At 42.4% G+C, this 18,192-nt stretch overlaps 1 protein-coding gene across 1 annotated transcript in view; it reads left to right on the top strand.

The window, feature by feature from the left end:
• The first annotated feature begins 8,788 nt into the window (after nt 1-8,788).
• Nucleotides 8,789-18,192, top strand: part of LOC143281457 (uncharacterized) — a 51,139-nt gene continuing 41,735 nt past the window's right edge. Inside the window, exon 1 of the mRNA XM_076586669.1 lies at nt 8,789-8,915. The gene's annotated coding sequence lies outside the window, so the exon portion shown is untranslated. The remainder of the gene's footprint in view (nt 8,916-18,192) is intronic.

The raw sequence follows: 18,192 nt of genomic DNA, 5'->3' as shown, positions 1-18,192 counted from the left end.
GGCCACAGTTCTGGCCGAACTTGGGTCCCACGGGGAGGGAGCTTTTAGCGCCCCACACCGGGACAGTGTTGTCCCGCAAAGCTTTAACCACTGAGGGTTTACCGGATACAGAGGCCATTGGGTCTTTTCGGTACCACTGAGGATTTGTTTAGATAATGTAGTTCCTTGTGTGTTGCACTCGTTTGTAATGATTTCTTCGGGCGATGAAGTCTATGTCTCCGTTTCGTAATCACAGCGGAATCGTTTGGAGAATGCGCACAGTCCCTTTCTGTATTACAGTGCGTTATGTTACAGTGTGTCCTGATGTGTTGCAGCTGTTTATACATTATTGTGTTGTATTATCATGTTATTGTCTGAACCGTGTTGTACTGCATTGCTTTGCATTGAAACGTGTTGCATTCTCTCACTGCATGCCTGTATGTCAAGGGACCGCCAGTGTACCGATCTTCTCAAGGGAAATACGTAACACCAATATTGGGGTGTGTGTGCTTGTGGGGGATGTTATGGGGAATGGATAATGGAGAGAGGGTGCGGGGGAGGATTTGATATGTGTTGATGTCTGTGTGGGGGTGGGGCGGCGGTCGTATGTGCGTACGCCGAATGCTTGTGCAAAAAAAAAAAAAAAAAAAGAAGAAGTAAACATGAACTTCACTTCAAAATGTAACCAGAAGAATCTCCCTCAAAGCCCCAGATTATTTGACGTGTGCTAACTATTAAAATCTCATCGAAACCCCAACACCCATACCACAAGACTGCGAAAATACCAAAACGTATGTTGAACATGTTCCGGGAAATCGAACGTGGGACTGCTCGATTTATTGTTGGGAATTCCAACTACAAACAATACCACTCCCAAAACTCCTCAAGGTTTTCGCTTCTCCTGTTTCTTTGTTTCTTTGTTTACTTCCACAGAAATTGGTGTCTGGCAGCGATAGATACTTTCCCCGTTTCCCCAGTGGTTGCCGCTGAATTCGATTTCAGGTTTGTTGTTGAAAGTTTCATTCCCGGCCTGAGTAATGCTGGATACGTACTGTTCCTGTGAGGAGGGAGAAATGCATCAGCAATGGAAGGCGGCAGAATTGAACCAGCAAGACTCCTCACTCTCATCCATAAGTCATCCCTTCTTGACATGGGTTGTGTAACACCTTTCTCCCCGTGAGAACTCGCTTTTAGCACCACGCAGTGAAACACAATTATCCCTGCTGATTTCTGACCACTGAGGATTTGTTTTTGGGCTTTGTCGTCAGTTGTCTTCTTCTGGGTTGTTTTTTTTCTGATGTATTGCAGTGTGATGTATTTCATTTGTATTGTGTTGTGTTGTGTTGTAACGTATCGTATTGGAATTAACAAATAATGAGGCCAGGTTCGTATTGGGTTTTACAAATTTTGTTTCACTGTATTGCGATTTGCGTTTTGTTGTCTTGAATGCACTGAAATGTATTGTACTGTACGTTATCCTGATGTGATTTATTATACCGTATTGTAACACTATTTTGTGCTAAATCGCATCGTGAAGACTTGCAATGTATGTGTTGTACTGGTATCGCAACAGAAGTTTGAGGTAAATTTAAAGTTCACTTCCGTGGGGAGATCTCTTCGTCCTATGAGATACCACTTATCTATTTGGCGCGCGTGGTGTGTGTGTGTGTGTGTGTGTGTGTGTGTGTGTGTGTGTGTGCGTGTGTGTGCGTGCGTGCGTGCGTGCGTGCGTGCTTTCATGCTTGCGCGCATTTTGCAATCGAAAGAGCTGCAAGGTTTTGTGCATCCAGCCATCAGGCAAAATAGATTCTTAATTTTATATATATATATATATAACGATAGATACATTGAAACGACGTGAACAGACAGCACAGAATAAACTCAGAGACATTTCTAGAACTTTTGTTCCACTCTGGAAAAAAACGTCAACAGGAGGGTGAACAGACCTTTTGTCACGTCCTATAAGAGAGCGGACTAGAAACCCCCGCCCAACCCAGCACTAACACCCCGACAACACAAACACAGACGATAACAGAAGAAAGATTTATATATATATTTATTCAAGACGTATTGCAACAATATACAGAGTTTAATTAACGATTATATATATATTTATTCAAGACGTATTGCAACAATATACAGAGTTTAATTAACGATGGAAGACAAAGCACAACTATAACACAGACAAGGAATTCAGCTCATTAACCGACAAAGGCATGAAAAGGCACAAAACAACGTCGAGTCAAACGACCACATTTCACAAGCGAAGGCCAATGGTCTCAAAAGAGACGAACTGAAGGAACCCACGGGAAACCACGAAGATGAACCATATGAATGAGTATGTGTGTGAGAGTGTGAATGTGTGGAGATGACACGGAAACAGTCACTAAGATGATGACGATGAAGGTACTACAACACTGACTATACAGGGAGGACGATGACGACGATGAAGGTAAGTGATGAAGACGACGAGACTGGAACAGAACTGAAGTACGACGACGATGAAGGTGAGTAGGAGACGACGATGATGAAAAAGTGGTGACAACGACGACAACGACGACGCAGAACAGTGACGATGACGAAGCACAGGACAACCGTAGAACGCCCTGTAGAGTCCTGGCAAGGCCAGAGAACACTGGTGGTGGAAGGGAGTGGAAGGTGGTGGCAGCCAACCGACACCAAACCCACGGAGAACAAAGGCAGGCAGTGGGAGCCAAGGGGAGACAATGATGCTAAGTGGAAGGGTAGGGAAGTCAGTGGATGGACGGGGAAGTGGGCATACTGCAAACACTTCCAGACGAGGTACTATTACCAGAAGGCTGGAAGAACACCGAAGATTCGAAGCCACTCGGAGGAAACAGATCCTCACTACTGAGCGCAGAATCCGGGCAAACAGCCCTGAAGAACACCAAACCTGCACAACTGCCTCCTTCGACAGTCGCGGGCGAAAAGCCCAGAATCCTGTCGCTGACAAGCAAAGAAAGGTTCATCTCAGTTCAGTGGCAAAACATGAACTGAGATCGACCTGAGACCCGCATGCAATCAGCACAACCCATACTGCTCTCAAGCTGGATGGGGTAGGTGAACAAGGAGGGGGTTAAAGGTGCACAACTCGATTTGTCATGACATGTGACACCTTTGTTGTTATAACCTCACAGCACTATCAAACCGCTTCAAGTCGTTCACAAAACGCACCACGCCCTGTCCGTTCAGCTTATGGTCACAACGGTCAAAACAAAACAGATGTCCAAACTTGACGTGAGGTGGACCTCCTCTGAGTCCAGAGAGACTTTTTTTGTTTTTTTGTTTTTTAGACAATGCGTGCCATGGACCTGGCTAACTTAACGTGCATTAAAAAGATCCTTTACGGTCTGATGTAGCATGCCCAGTAGTGTTTGATGCAAACTTAGTCGCACATTAGAAAAGATCCTTTACAGTTTGATGTAGTAAACCCAGTAGTGTTTGATGCTAACTACACGCACATAAAAAAAAACAACCACCTTTGCAGTTTGATGTAGTATACTCAGTAGTGCTTGATGCTAACTTACCTGCACATTGAAAAAGATTCTTTAAAGTCTGATGTAGTATGCCCAGTAGTGTTTGATGCTAACTTACACGCACATTAAAAAGATCCCTTACAGTCTGATGTAGTATGCCCAGTAGTGTTTGATGCTAACTTACACGCACATTAAAAAGATCCCTTACAGTCTGATGTAGTATGCCCAGTAGTGTTTGATGCTAACTTACACGCACATTAAAAAGATCCCTTACAGTTTGATGTAGTATGCCCAGTACTGTTTGATGTTAACTTACACGCACATTAAAAAGATCCCTTACAGTTTGATGTAGTATGCCCAGTACTGTTTGATGCTAACTTACACGCACATTAAAAAGATCCCTTACAGTTTGATGTAGTATGCGCAGTAATGTTTGATGCTAACTTACACGCACATTAAAAAGATCCCTTACAGTTTGATGTAGTATGCTCAGTAGTGTTTGATGCTTACTTACACGCACATTAAAAAGATCCTTTACAGTCTGATTTAGTATACCCAGTAGTGATTGATGCTAACTTACGTTACACGCACATTAAAAAGATCCTTTACAGTTTGATGTACTATGCCCAGTAATGTTTGATGCTAACTTACACGCACATTAAAAAGATCCCTTACAGTTTGATGTAGTATGCCCAGTAGTGTTTGATGCTAACTTACACGCACATTAAAAAGATCCTTTACAGTTTGATGTAGTATACCCAGTAGTGTTTGATGCTAACTTACACGCACATTAAAAAAAATCCTTTACAGTCTGATGTAGTATACCCAGTAGTGTTTGATGTTAGTCGCACATTAGAAAAGATCCTTTACAGTCTGATGTAGTAAACCCAGTAGTGTTTGATGCTAACTTACACGTGCATTAAAAAATCCTTTACAGTCTGATGTAGCACACCCACTAGTTTTTGATGTATGCACGGTACAGTTTGAGGTATACCCAGTGCAGTTTGATGTGTTTACAGAATACCAAGAGTCAGGTCGTTCGGGTTTCTCTGAACTGGATCCAGAGACAGACAGTGAGGCAGGGTGGGGGATGTGGGGGCAGTGCATTTATGGGCATTGACTCCCAATACAGCGATCAGGGGTGATGGATGTGACTTCCCCTGTGAGCCTTGGAGATGGTGTGTGGGGTCTTTGACCTCTGAAGACTGATTTCCGCTGCACAGTACTACCCACGTTAACTCTCTCCATACGAACGGCGAAAGAGATGACGTTAACAGCGTTTCACCCCAATTACCATCATCAAAATATTGCAAGCGGAAGGCTCTTACACTGAAGATGTGAATGTTGACAAAGAATACCACAATTCTGACGACGGAAGCTAAAGGTTGGGTCATTCAGACACCCACTGGACATCCGAGGGGTCTGTGTAGAGGAGAAGAGAGGACTGGCCGTACTGAGTGAGTTAACCGCTCAATATCTGAGCAGTGTGCTGTCTGGTGACATGTTGACATTTCGCAATAATAGCAGAACATGTCAAAATATTCACATGTACCAGTGTAACGAGGCATTATTTAGTTGGAGTGACGTATAGGAAAATAGAGTTAAAGCATACATAGAAATGGAACACGAGAAACTAAAATAAAAACGTAAGTAAATACATACATGAAATGAGATTTTTTACAAACATGAATTGAAAAAAAAGGAACATGGAGATTAAGTACAAATATAACCAAAAAGGATCGGTGCATGAGAAAATGGAATACAAAAGTGATTAGAAGAAAATCACAACAATGCTTAAACAGAATACTTTAGGATTCCATTAAACTTCTCCATTGTTCGTGTGAACTTTCTCTTTCCCGTGCATCATAGAAAAAGCTGGATGTGGCCTTCGCCTGAGCATTGATATATCATTGACTTGTTCGCATTTTGATATTTTAACTCTCCTGTTTCCAGATTTAATTTTGAAAAAGAAAATAAAACTAAAACTTGGGTTCTTGTCGTCATGACCACCGTAGCGTTTTCCATACCAAAAGAAAACGTAAACTGGCTCGTGCACTTTACTCATTATGTGGTAATTCCTTCACTTCATTTTACATGTGTTTTTTTTAGCAGTCATTGTACACGTTTTCCTTTGGAGCAATCTAACAAATTGATATTTCAAAACCTTGCAAGATTGTGGCTGGTTTGCTTGCACGTTCTAGTTTCTTTTGTTGTTCTGCAAAATGTTCAACACAGTCCCAGTGTGGTAGCTGTCACCATTTGATGAAGATGATGATGATGATAATATGGATACTTATATAGCGCCAGTCCTCGGTCAGAGACCAAGCTCCAAGCGCTTTACAAACACGGGGTCATACGCACAACAGGCTGCCTATCCTGGGTAGAGCCGACTGACGGCTGCCATTGGGCGCTTATCATTCGTTTCCTGTGTAATTTCAATCAGATTTTAGGCACGCACACATTCACAATCAGACAGACATGTAACATTTTACGTGTATGACCGGTTTTTGACTCACTTGTGTAAACAAAGTGAGTCTATGTTTTAACCCGGTGTTCGGTTGTCTGTGTGTGAGTGTGTGTCTGTGTGTCCGTGGTAAACTTTAACATTGACATTTTCTCTGCAAATACTTTGTCAGTTGACACCAAATTAGGCATAAAAATAGGAAAAATTCAGTTCTTTCCAGTCATCTTGTTTAAAACAATATTGCACCTATGGGATGGGCACCAAAAAAAAAAAAAAAAAAATGAAGCCTAATTATATGCAAACTGCATTTACTGTTATATTTATATTTTTTGTATTCTGTAAACTTGGCACTTTGATCTGATATTCTGACCCAACAACAAGAGCAGTCATTATTATCATTATTTGTTCAAACAGGAACTTCTTTTGCTAAGCATGGAAGTTTTATTTATGTTGCAAACCTTTTGGTGCAGATAGTAAAAAAGGGAAATTACTCTGTAATTAATGCTAGGGGAATTAATTCGCTTTAAACTGATCTTTCTCATCTTAAACATTACATTTTGAAATTATACACAATACATAAAAAGCTTGGATGTTTTTTTCAGTGTATCACAAGTGAGTCTTGAAGGCCTTGCCTCCCTTGTTTTTTTTTTATTATTATTTTTTTATTTTTTTACCTCTCCTCGTGAGAGAAAACGCAGCACTGCTGCTGGGTGAGTGCAGTGGGGTGAACTGTACCTGTTCTGATGGTTCGTCGTACAGGACCCAGACTGACAAAGTCCCCCCCACCCCCCTTCCCCTGCCTCCCGTCCCCCGTCCCCCCGCCCTTCCTTCCATCACCCGTCCCCTCATCTGCTTGCACACAGTGGAAGTGAAAACCATGTTTCCTTAAAACGGTTCTAGCACTTTTACAGACATTGAGCACATGCATACCAAGTCACCCGAGTCAATATGGTAACAATTTTCGTCGAGTTTTTGAACAGGGTTTCATTTCTTTTTTGTTTTCTTCTTTTCTTCTCCTTTTTTTTCCTTTTTTAAAAACTGTTTTAATGATCTCCTTCCCAGCTCTGCGTATTTGTCAGGCATGTGTTTAGTTTCTATGGAGACAGCGACCGTGCGCAGACACAAAAGGGGGAGAACCTTTTCTCAAACAGTATGTGGGAAAATTGAAACATAGCAGACAGTGTCCCGAAGGTAAATGAACTGGCTGCTTTGACGTGATGTGAGCCATCCTTCATTCAGGATTTTCTTTCTCTTTTTTCTGCTGATACCAGCACATGGCCCGTTTTTTTGTGAGGCCTCTTGACTCATCTTACCTTTTATTGCAAAAAGATTTTTTTTCTTTCTTCAGAAAGAGCCAGTCGATGTTTCTGATGTCGTCTTTTATATCAAACTGCCTCCCAGAGAGGTAGTTAGATGTTTCTGTGATGTAACTAGTTTGATGTGTTTCTATTCCACGTTGCCGACGTCAGTCTTTTGGAGCGTTTTGATATTCCGTTTGACGGGCGCAGTAGCCGAGTGGTTAAAGCGTTGGACTTTTCAATCTGAGGGTCCTGGGTTCGAATCTCGGTAACGGCGCCTGGTGGGTAAAGGGTGGATTTTTTTTTTTTTTTTCCAATCTCCCAGGTCAACACTATGTGCAGACCTGCTTGTGCCTGAACCCCGTTCATGTGTATTTGCAAGCAGAAGATCAAATATGCACGTTAAAGATCCTGTAATCCATGTCAGCGTTCGGTGGGTTATAGATAAAAAAAAAAAAAGCATACCCAGCATGCACTCCCCCGAAAGCGGAGTATGGCTGGCTGCATGGGGTAAAAACTGTCATACACGTAAAAGCCCACTCGTGTACATACGAGTGAACATGGAGGTTGCAACCCACGAACGAAGACGGAAAAGAAGATATTCCGTTACGCTCTTTATTTCTTTATTTGTTTCTTTCAAATATTGGCAGCTCACGCTATGCGTCCACTACTTTTACAGAAAGAAGGATTGATTCTTGTTATAGTGATCGTTTGCATAATTTGTTTTTCTATTAATATTTTCCTCCCTCTCTCTCTCTCTCTCTCTCTCTCTCTCTCTATATATATATATATATATATATATACATGCAAGCATATATATATACATGCATTGTATATAAGTATACAGATATATAGATGTCTTTGATGTCTTTTTCTTTGCTTCCTGAAGAAACCAAGTTGGCTTGGTTGGCTTGTCTGATTCACTGCACCGTGTCTTCAGAAAACAATGAAAAAGAGAAAGGAGGGAGAAAGGGAGGCGTGGGACACAGAGAGAGACAGACAGACACACAGACACAGACACACAGACAGACAGAGAGAAATTGACTCAGTATTGTTTATTCACTTCAGGCCCTGACACCCTGTGAAGAGGAGCGTGAAAGATGCATAACCGCCTATGAATTTAACAGTAATGAACAAAAAGATTGATTAAGACACAACATTGAATGTTACAAGTAAGTAATCAGATTAAGAAACAGCAGTTTCTCTGTTCCTAAAGGCTGTGTAAAGGACAGAGAGAGAGAGAGAGAGAGAGAGATGCAGTCCAACCAGACTTAAGGGTGCATGTCCGACAAACACACACACACACACACACACACACACACACTGCACCAAACAGAACAGAAAGCTAAGCCCATGGTTACTAGTAGCGAGACAATCGTCACCGACACCAAAACCATCTCTCTGACGACAGGTTCCCGCCTGTCCTCCCCGGGCTAAATTGGATGGGGACGTGCTTGCCGCGACACCGTCTCCCCGGGGATGTCAGTTATAGCGTTGCAGACTCTTTCACGGAGCATCTCTCGTTGTTGGAAGCTGAAGTAGCGAGCGTGCGCACACTGGTGTCTGTGAAAGAGAGTGTGTGTGTATATGTGCGTGCAGCACTGGCTGGAGTTGACTTGGCTCAAAGCTTTGTTCTCTTCTTTGTTCGTCGCCGCTTTTAAGTCTGTCGAAGAAAAGGTGAGGAAACTGATCGTCTTCTTTGTTTCGTTTGTTTTTTCTTTGTGTGTTTCTTTGTTTGGTCTCCGTTATTTTATTCATTTATAGGTATGGATAGATATTTGTACTTGTGTGGTTGACTGGTTGGTGAATTCGTTACGTAAGCATTATTCCCCCCCCCCTGTGTTTTAAGAAAGTGGCCACAATGGATGGCAGCTGTTGGTTATTCTACGTGTGTGTGTTTGTTTCTTTTTTCTTTCTTTTTTGTTGTTGTATATTTGCCGTCCACTTTATCGCTCGGTCCAGCAAGAACATACGTTTTGATAGATTTCCCCCCACATACCTGGGCACCTAGTTGCTTGGTTTTATTTCATTTTATTTTCTATTTTCAGTTTTACTTTTTTTTTAAATTATCTATCCATCCAGCTATCCTATCTATCTGTCTGTCTGTCTATCTATCTATCTGTCTGTCTTTCTAATCTATCTATTTTTACTCTCTTTTTTTTCCATCTATCTAGCTATCTATTCTATCTATCTGTCTGTCTGTCTGTCTTTCTATCTATCTATCTATCTATCTATCTATCTGTCTATCTATCTATCTGTCTGTCTGTCTGTCTGTCTGTCTATCTACCTATCTATCTGTCTATCTGTCTATCTACCTATCTGTCTGTCTGTCTGTCTGTCTATCTATTTTTGACCGACCTGTGTTGTTCAGGTGAATGTGTGTTATCACATTGAATGGGTTGCCGGTGTGTGGGTTGGTGGGTGGGTGAGTGGAAGTGTATGTCAGTGGTGATTTCTAACGTTGGCGTTTTCTCAGCAACAGCTATAGTGGCAAAGAAACCAACTGTAGCTGGATGGTAGATACAAGTATTTCAGACATTCATCATCGGCTATGTCTGCTGCTTGACACAGTGAAATAGATGAAGGGTTGTTTTCCTTTAAAACAATAACGACAACAAACCAGTCTCGTAGTAAATAGCAATAATAATAACAATTATGATAATAATGATACTGATACAGTTCTTATATAACGTGAACTCCTCATATTGGGGGCTCTGAGACCCTCACATGAAACACTACATGGACATCAGTGCTTAATTGCAGACAACACGTGCAGAAATGTAAGAAAGAATTGCGAAAATCTGTCTGTCTCTGTCTGTCTGTCTGTCTGTCTCTCTCTCTCTCTCTCTCTCTGTGTGTGTGTGTGTGTGTGTGTGTATTCCGAGACAATGCAACAATACCAAAGATTGCAAATACGAAGCAGAATAACTTGTACCAAGAAGCTCAAAATATGCTTTGCACGCGCACACACAAAACGCGTGCAATCAGATGTATGATTTGATGACAGTGCTCCAGAATTATGACAGATCCATGATTAGATTAAATCAGTTCAGAATAGCGTTGTATCATGTGTATTTCATTTTCATGTACGCAGAGTGAATACAAAGTTGTTTGAAAAAAAAAAAATTGATGCAGAATTACAACAGCTCAGACATGACATGTTTTATTGATATCCTGGAACGAATACCAAAGAGGAGTTAATTCCAAGTGGATGAAGGGAAGCAATACTAATACAGCAACACTCTGAAGAAGAAATCTCTCCTTTTTGTTTGTGGCTGTTCAAATTGATCTTCTTTCTGTTTGAATTACGGGGGAGGGAGGGTGGGAGGGGGGCGGAGGATTGGAAGAGAGACGTCACTTGTTAAGAGAAGTTTTATCAAGATGGACAGGGCATGTCCAAATTAACCCCTTCCTCCACCACGACCTCCCCCCCCCCCCCGCCGCCTCTCCTTCGCCGCACCCAATTCTTCCCCCCAACCCCCAGCCTTCCCCCTATCCCTCTCCCTTCTCTTCAGACCAGAATGAAGCCTTTGCAGTGGATAGAAACTTGGGGCGTGTTGCCCGCGGCAGTTTGTCAGCAGTCCCGCCCCCCCCTCCCCTCCGCCTCCCCCCACCCCCACCTCTTCCTCCACTTGTTGAGCCAAGGTGAGTTCTCACCAGACACCCAGGTAGACATACGACTGGCACGAATCGAAAGGACCGTGATGTTGATGAGGATGCCAATGATTAATAAAGACGACGTGATGAGCAGCGAGCAGGCCTTATATAGTGTCGACAGCTGCCAGCATTGTGTGACTCACCTCGGCAGTGGCGCAAAAAAACAATGTCGATACAGTGTATGATACTGTTCGTTCCAGCATGTCTTTTGATGTTCGGTAGTGCAAAGGTACTTCTCGACTTCTCGTTGTCATGGCGACGATGATCAATGCCAGACTCTTTATGCTTTTGACAAACGTCGTAAAAACCCAGCAAGGAGCAGCTGAGAGCCGCTTCACAGACAGAGGAGAATGCGAGACAGTCGTTACATTGAGGTGTTTCAACTAGGGTGGCATTATTGTGTGTGCGTGCGTGCGTGCGTGTGTGTGTGTGTGCGTGCGTGCGTGTGTGTGTGTGTGTGTGTGTGTGTGAGAGAGAGTGTGTGTGTGTGTGTGTGTGTGTGTGTGTGTTTCCTCATAAAGCACACACACGGAAAGTTGCGTGCCCTTTTACCCTTTGTCTGTCGCTTCATTAGGTACACTGTATGGAAATGTCGTTTACACCAATGTGAAAAACAAAACAAAACCGACATATTCCCAATCAACACTCGGCCGTACCGACTACCTGCAAAGACCTTATACGGTCTTTGGTTTCTATTTGCTTATATCTCTGACTTTCTGTCTGTCTGACTGTCTCTGCTTGTCTGTCTGTCTCTGTCTCTCTCTTTCTGTCTCTGTCTGTCTGTCTCTCTCTCTCTCTACTATTAATTGTGACGTTTGGTTTCAGCATTTTCACTCTTTGTTTCAATCAAATGTTGATAACGAGCAAAATGAAGCTGCTTGTTATTAATATGCTATAATTGATGATGAAGCAGATCTTTACATGAATCGACCAATTTCTAAAGAAGAGGTACTACTGGCATTAAGAAAACTTTAAAAAAAACGTACGGCAGCTGGTCCTGATGGAATTGTTAGTGAACTGTATAAAAAGTCTTCGAACAAGTAGTCCGTTTCTTCGCTGAGTTGTTTAATAAACTGTTTGACAATGGTGTATACCCTATCAACTGGATAGAATGTATTATTTTGCCCATTTACAAGAAGGTGATGTAAATAATCCCAATAATTATAGAGGTATTTCTTTAGGTAATATAAGTGGTAAATTGTATGGAATAATTTTCAATAAAAGATTACATGAATGGGTTGATGAAAACAATATCACTGGTGATCATCAAGCCGGATTTTAAAAAGGATATTATACAGTAGACCACATGTTTACGTTGCTTTCACTTGTTCAGAAACAGTTCTCCTTTAACTGAAAGTTGTATGTCGCTTTTATTGATTTTGTAAAGGTGTTTGAGTGTATTAACCAAAATTTTCTTTGGCCAGTTTTACTAAGGAAGGGTATCAGAGGTAAACTTTATGACTGTATAAAAAGTATGTATAATGTAGTAACAGCTAGAGTTCGATGTGGTGCCAAACTGACTGAATTTATCAACTGTACCGCTGGGGTTAGGCAGGGTGAAGCATGTAGCCCAGTTTTGTTTTCTCTCTTCATAAACGAACTTGCAATTCAGGTAGTTACTAATGGGAGACACGGAGCTTTGTTTTCAGTTGATGCCTTTGAATTGTTCATATTTCTATTCGCTGAGGATGTTATTTTGATGTCTGAAACTGTTGTAGGTCTACAAACGCAGCTGAATTCTTTACATCGTGCGGCAGATTCACTTCAGTTAAGAGTAAACATGACTAAAAGCAATATCATAGTAATTCGTAATGGTGGTTATCTGAGTAGCAGGGAAAGGTGGTTGTATGGTGATGCATTGATGCCAGTTGTTAACGTTTATAAATATTTGGGAATATTTTTCCCGACACGTTTGAGTTTTGTTGGTGCTTGTAAAGATTTAGCAAGTAGGACTAAAATGTTTTAATCTGTATTATGAAAAAGTTACATGTTTTCAATAATGCCTTTTTTGATTTATTTGTTAAACGGTTTGATGCTCAGGTACAGCCAGTTGTGTTATAGGTTCGGAGTTGTGGGGATTAGATAGAGCCACTATTCATTGTGAATCAGTTCAAACTTTTACTTTGAAGAAATTGTTAGGTGTTGAGAGGCAAACTCCTAATGATTTAGTTTATGGAGAAAACAAATAGGTACCCGATGTATTTAGTTGCTGTAGTTAAATGTATTCGTTATTGGTTAAAGTTACTAGAAATGGATGACAACAGATTACCTCGTAAAGCTTATAATATGCTGTTTGATTTAGATACTAGAGGCAAAGTAAATTGGGTAACAAAAGTACGCTACTGTTTATTTGAGTATGGGTTTGGTTTTAGTTGGTTAAACCAAGGTATTGGCAGCATTCAGTCATTTATTTGTACTTTTCGCCAACATTTGATCGATTGTGGATGGCAGAAATGGTTTGATCATATTCAAAATAGGGAAAGATTTGATTTTTATAGAAATTTCAGCAATGGCCCAGACTTGAAACCATACGTGATGTTAAGTATGGATACACATTTGAGATATATAACGGCAAGATTCAGATTAGGTATTTCAGAGTTAGCGGTTCATCATTATAGATATAGAACATGTAATGAAAGAGATATGATTTGTCCATTATGCAAAGATTTGACAGAAAATGAAATGCACTTTTGTTCTTTGTTGTCCAGATTTGAGGAATAATCGAGAATCATTTATGAAGCCTAAATATTATAGACAACCAAATATGTATAAATTGAACCTGTTAATGTCTTCAGTCTCCTGTGAAATTGTTAGAAACCTTGCTTTGTATTTATATAAAGCTTTCAAAGTCCGAGAAACCATTACGTCATGAAAACACTGTTTCGTAGCTAGGCTAGTTTTCATTTGGAACTTGGGTTATATCAAGTTTTCTATGTATATTGTATTATGTTTCTTGTTTTTGTTTTTGTTTTGTTTTTCATTGTATTATGTTCACATACCCCTTCATACCCCTTGGTCTATATGAATAAACCATTTTGAATCTTGAATCTCTCTCTCTCTCTCTCTCTCTTTCCTTCTCCCTCCCTCTCTGCCCCCATCTCTATCGCTACCATTCATTTCTCTGTCTGTCTCTCTGTCTCCCTTCTCTCTCTGTCTCTTTCTCTCTCTCTCTTTCTCTCTGTATCTGTCTGTCTCTGTCTGTCTCTGGCTCTCTCTGTGTCTCTCTCTGTCTGTCTGTCTCTCTCTTCCCCTCTCTCTCCCTCCTCTCTCTCTCTCATCCTCTCTCCCTGTCCTCTCCCTCTCCCTCTCACGTTCTCTCTCTCTCTCTCTCTCTCTCTCTCTCGGTCTCTCTGTCTGTCTGTCTGTCTCTCCTCTCTCCCTCTCACGCTCTCTCTCTCTCTCTCGGTCTGTCTGTCTCTCTCTCTGTCTCTCTCTGTCTCTCTGTCCCTGAAGGAGACGGAAAGCACCAATTGAACCAGGTGAAGTAATTTGGGGGAAGAAGCAATCCCCTTCCTTGTGAAGGGACTGACCTCCAGACAACGGAGGCTGTGTGTTGAAGCTGTTGTACAGCCATTACTGGGCTTCTGGAATACTGCCGGACACTGTTTATCTGCCCCTTCTGCTCGCCCACCCCCCGCCCCCTGCCCTCCACTGTCATGGTGTTGAGTGGTTGACAGTTGAAATTTAATTAAGAATTGAATTAAATCTAATTTGAGCTATATTAGGACACGTAAAAGATTACACACAACAGAATCGGTACCCATAAAGCCACCGATATACGAAAACATCGACTAAAAAAAAGAAGAAAGAAACAGGCACACTCACAGACACACGCTCATACAAATACACACGTGCACAAGCACGCACGCACACACAGACACACACAGACACACAGACACACACACACACACACACACAAAAAAAAAAAAACAACAACATAAAAAAACAAAAAAAAAACAACAAGACCCAACAAACGTGCAAACCCATACTCGTGCACGCACGCACGCACGTACACATTTTCACGTCCACACGCACACAATAAAGATGTGTTAGAGAAAATACAAAATGCATGACTTTGTCGAAATTTGAAATTCAGATGTTTTTACGGCTCTTTGAACGATGAAGAGAAGCTTTGAAGGGGGCTTGGCAGGTGGAGGGAGCGGGCGGGGGGGTTGGGGAGGTGGGGGGGGATGTCCTGATGCACTGGAAGCCAGTGAAAAATCTCAGAGAACAGATATGGTCTGTCTTCTTATCTCTCCGACCAAGCCTCTCCGCAATGTTTAATACTGCCTGCACTGCCTGGCTACGTTCAGTCTGTGTGATGGAGTCTGGCCAGAACTATGTGACAGTAACCTAGCTCTGACAGTATGAACTAATAGCAAAGGTATGTCTGTGCTGCTTCATATGATCCTTTCTGGTAAGTCTCTGCTGCTTCATATGATCCTTTCTGGTAAGTCTCTGCTGCTTCATATGATCCTTGTTGAATGAATTTTAGCTGATCCAAAAATGAAAGGAACGAAGCATGGTTGTTCATGAGATTTTAGGTCAACCAAAAGGTTGCTGTTAATTTGCAGAAACACTGTGCGTTTGTTTGGTTTGGTTCGGTTGTGTGTGTGTGTGTGTGTGTGTGTGTGTGTGTGTTTATGCAGATACGTAATGATGAATCACTGACTATTAAAGATTTCAAAAGGTGATAACTTCTGTCTGTAGTATGCGCACAGAGGAAAACTGTCCATCAAATCGTTTAGCCTCTGAATAATGCAACTATTGTGTTAGTGACTACTGTCAGCCACAGTCGGGGCACAAAGCTATATTTGATTTGTCTGCGAACAATGACAGCCTGTGGGGAATTCCTGAACGAGGTCAGTTGGTCCCGTCGTCAAAAGAAAAGAGAAGTGAGCAGGCACTGATCCCAGTAGGATACCACACCAGAGACAGCTGACACAGCTGACCAGAGAAAACTTGCTGGGATCGGAAAGATAAGTGAGGGTGGGACGAGAACGGTGTTCTGGTGGGATCAGAAAGATGAGTGAGAGTGAAGAACGATGTTTTGGTGGGATCAGAAAGATAAGTGAGAGTGAAGTAAGAACGATGTTTTGGTGGGATCAGAAAGATGAGTGAGAGTGAAGTGAGAACGATGTTTTGGTTGGATCAGAAAGATAAGTGAGAGTGAAGTAAGAACGATGTTTTGGTGGGATCAGAAAGATGAGTGAGAGTGAAGTAAGAACGATGTTTTGGTTGGATCAGAAAGATGAGTCAGAGTGAAGTAAGAACGATGTTTTGGTTGGATCAGAAAGATGAGTGAGAGTGAAGTAAGAACGATGTTTTGGTGGGATCAGAAAGATGAGTGAGAGTGAAGTAAGAACGATGTTTTGGTTGGATCAGAAAGATAAGTGAGAGTGAAGCAAGAATGATGTTTTGGTGGGATCAGAAAGATAAGTGAGAGTGAAGTAAGAACGATGTTTTGGTTGGATCAGAAAGATAAGTGAGAGTGAAGTAAGAACGATGTTTTGGTGGGATCAGAAAGATGAGTGAGAGTGAAGTAAGAACGATGTTTTGGTTGGATCGGAAAGATAAGTGAGAGTGAAGCAAGAACAGTGTTTTGAAGGGATCAGAAAAATAAGTGAGAGTGAAGCGAGTACGTTGGGGTTTTGTTGTTGTTGTTGTTGTTTTGTTTTGTTTTTTTCGTTCTTTTGTTGCCCCGTCATCTGCCCCGTTTCAGTGACATTACTCCCACGCCGCTCATTCCGAGTCACCCATACACGGCCTCACCCGGGTTTGTCCATTACATTCCCAGCGTCGGCAGTCCACAGGGAACCATCAGTGTTAGGTCGCCAGGAGGCCACACACCAGAGGAGACCCTGCACTGCTACTGAGTGGTGTTAAGATTTGACTTACTTAAGACACCACCTACTAAGCACCCTACTGACGACAATAATGGCTTAGTCGCGGAGCCAGACTGAGTGAGCGTCCCTCCCAGCGTGGAGACCGCCACCACTTCCCTCCGACGGCAGTCCCCCATGAATCCACCGACACTGCAGACCTTGACAAGACTCATCCCAAGCACGGAAGTGGAGGGGTATCGAAACTGAGGTCACCATGACAGCAGGGCATGAAAGGCCACAGACTTTGGCACTTATTTTGTTTATATTGGTAATGGTGAAGGGGGAGGAGGAGGATTGCGAAAATGATGATGTTGCTATGGAGGTCCAGTTTGGTTTGGGACTACGTGGCAAGGCTGTACTCTACGCTCTCTTCCATAATGATATCCCGGCGTCAACTAGGCCCGAGAGATACAGACACTTGTAGTGTTGGTCAGGTGATTAGAGCGACACACCCAAAGACGCATCCGTAAAGTGGATGATACTCGACTGTGTGGTCTCCCCATTTAAGCACGAGTATGGTGTTTTGCTGTGATGTGAAAGATAAGTGAGTGAGACGAGTGCGGTGTTTCGTTGGCATCAGAAAGATACTTGAGAGTGAAGCGAGGACGGTATTTCCGTGGTCTGTGTCAAGGTGGTCCCTGGTGAAGGAAAATATAATCAATTGTGTCAAAGGCAGCGCCCAAGTCTAGCAGGACAGGGAACAGCATGATTTCCGCTGTCAACCCCCTCCTTTTCCTTTTTCTCTCTTTCTTTTCATACTCGTTCCAGTTCCAGTTCCCGTTCTCTTCCTCCTCCCCTCCTCCCTTCCTCCCCTCCTCCTCCTCCTCCTGTTTCTTCTTCTTCCTCCTCTCCTCTCCTCCTCCTTGTTTGTTCATGGGCAGCACCCCCTATGATTACTATTTTGTGCAGGATCGTTTTTATTTGTCTATTTTTACCCTTCCATCTAAGCAGCCACACTCAGTTTTCGTGGTTTTTGTGTGTATGTTTCCCAACCCACGGAACTCTGACTTCGTCCGGATATCGTATGCGATGCGAAGAAAAGCCAGATCTGCAGGCTGACTGAAACTCACGCGTACGAGTATATTGTGTTTTGATGTATCAGCGGCTGTTCAACGACAGTGCTGTCAGAGAGACAAGGCGTGTTGGACAGAGGGCGGTGATCCACCAACAACCTAAAAGCTCAGTGGAGAAAGCATTTTCATACGTCCGCCAGATTTACTTGTCCAGGACAATAGGACGGCTGGACACTCTGAGCCATGGAACGCACATACACACACATTTACTCTTGCACACGCGAATCTTTCTGTCTCCCCCCCCCTACATATGTGTGTGTGTGTGTGTGTGTGTGTGTGTGTGTGTGTGTGTGTGAGTGTGTGTGTGTGCGTGTGTGTGTGTGCGTGTGTGCGTGCGTG

This window comes from Babylonia areolata, chromosome 4 (genome assembly GCF_041734735.1).
Source record: "Babylonia areolata isolate BAREFJ2019XMU chromosome 4, ASM4173473v1, whole genome shotgun sequence".
Classification (NCBI taxonomy): Eukaryota; Metazoa; Mollusca; class Gastropoda; order Neogastropoda; family Buccinidae; genus Babylonia; species Babylonia areolata.
Note: the sequence above shows the minus strand (reverse complement) of the source record. Positions and strands in the feature narration are given on the sequence as shown.